Here is a 1648-nt window from a genome sequence, read left to right as displayed (position 1 = left end):
AAAAATCAGCCTCAAAAAGCTATAGAAAGAATTTCTAAACATTTTTATATTTTATAACAAATGTGTTGGCTTTACTCATCTGGAACCAATCAAGTCTTTTGTGCATTTACTGTAAGTAAAGAACAATGGTGCATCTACATTTTTGGATAATTGCAGTAGACTATTTTCTAATCTCTTCTGTTTTCTTCTGAGGGATTATATGAGAGAGAGAGAGAGAGAGAGAGAGAGATCATCTTTAAAAAAAATCAATACCCCCTTTTCACTTTGCCAGTAGGACTTGTGTCTTTATTGGTCATTCAAGTGGGGCAAAGGAAATAATCCTTTTAAAACTCAAGCAAACTGGGTGTTTGTCTTGCATCCTGTCAGAGGAAACAAATTGAAAAAGAAAAGAAAAAGAAAAAAAAAATCAAGCATGGCCCTGGACAGGTATCTCAGTGGAAGAGCATCATCCCAGCATCCTGATGTCATGGGTTCAATCCTCGGTCAGTGCACATATGAGAAGCAACCAATGAGTGAACAACTAAGTAGAACAACAAGTTGATACTTCTCTCTCTCTCTTTTCTCTCCCCCTCACCACAAATCAATAGAAACTTTTTTAAACTTTTTTTTTTAATCAAACACTAAAATCTGTGTTATAAAACCTCGTCTGAGAAAATTCAGTAACTATCTAGCATCACTATTTATCTTCCAGCTAGGACAAAAGATTTAGGTAATGGGACTATATAATATACTCAAGACCTTAGGATATACTCAGGATAACAGTTTAAAGTAAAAGTTGAAAATGTGGAGAATAAAAATTGATTACTGCTTTAAATATTTCAACTAAACTGTAAATATATCAATCTTCAGATTAAAAAATTATTACAATATCATGCCCAAATTTCTAATTAGTCTTAGAGCAAGAAACTAGTTCACAGCTTCACCTATCAAGCAGTGTGAGTGAAAACACTTTCTAGATTGGTATGATCCCTTGCTCCAGCCTCAGTTATCTCAGTCATTCCTAATTAGGTGGCAAGCAAAAGTGCCATGATTTTATCAATATCCAAAGCATTCGCTTTAGTTTTTATGGAAATAATTTTTATTCCAATATTTCATTCATTTATATAGTATCTACTTAGATTATATAATTATTAGCACATATTAGATTGTATAATAATATATGACTGTAATAAATAGATTTTGAAGCAAGCAATTTAATTTAAGGTAACTGAAGTACATGGCTGTGCTAGAAAGTAGCCTACAGCTATGTAACTATAGGCTTAGTGTATTAAAAACAGGCTTTAGAAGAAAAAAAAAAAACTTTTTCCCCCATCATTACCTATGGGAAAAAAATAGAAAAACTTTTTTGCTTGGAAGTTTAAGGGTGATTTTTCTTTCCTTCTAATTTTTTGTTTGTTGTTTTGTTTGTTTTTTATTATTTTCTGGTTCTTGTTCTATATTTTGTGGTTTTCTCTCTTATTTTTTATCTTTTATATTATTTTCAGTTTTAACTATTTATTTATGTATGTATTTATTTGTGTAGGTGAAAGGAAAGAAGATAGTGAGACAAACTCCTGCATGCACCCCAACTGGGATCCAACTGGCAAACCCCATCTGGGGCCAACATTAACTAACAGTACGACAATCATATTAAATGAACAAGGGGTGT

General features: G+C 32.0%; 1 non-coding gene across 1 annotated transcript; it reads left to right on the top strand.

Moving 5' to 3' along the window:
- The first annotated feature begins 249 nt into the window (after nucleotides 1-249).
- On the top strand, nucleotides 250-377 carry LOC136380257 (small nucleolar RNA SNORA27). Its single transcript, XR_010746927.1, has one exon. It is a non-coding gene; the product is annotated as a small nucleolar RNA SNORA27 (small nucleolar RNA).
- The last annotated feature ends 1271 nt before the right edge of the window (nucleotides 378-1648 follow it).

Source organism: Saccopteryx leptura, chromosome 8 (genome assembly GCF_036850995.1).
Source record: "Saccopteryx leptura isolate mSacLep1 chromosome 8, mSacLep1_pri_phased_curated, whole genome shotgun sequence".
In the NCBI taxonomy this organism is placed as follows: Eukaryota; Metazoa; Chordata; class Mammalia; order Chiroptera; family Emballonuridae; genus Saccopteryx; species Saccopteryx leptura.
Note: the sequence above shows the minus strand (reverse complement) of the source record. Positions and strands in the feature narration are given on the sequence as shown.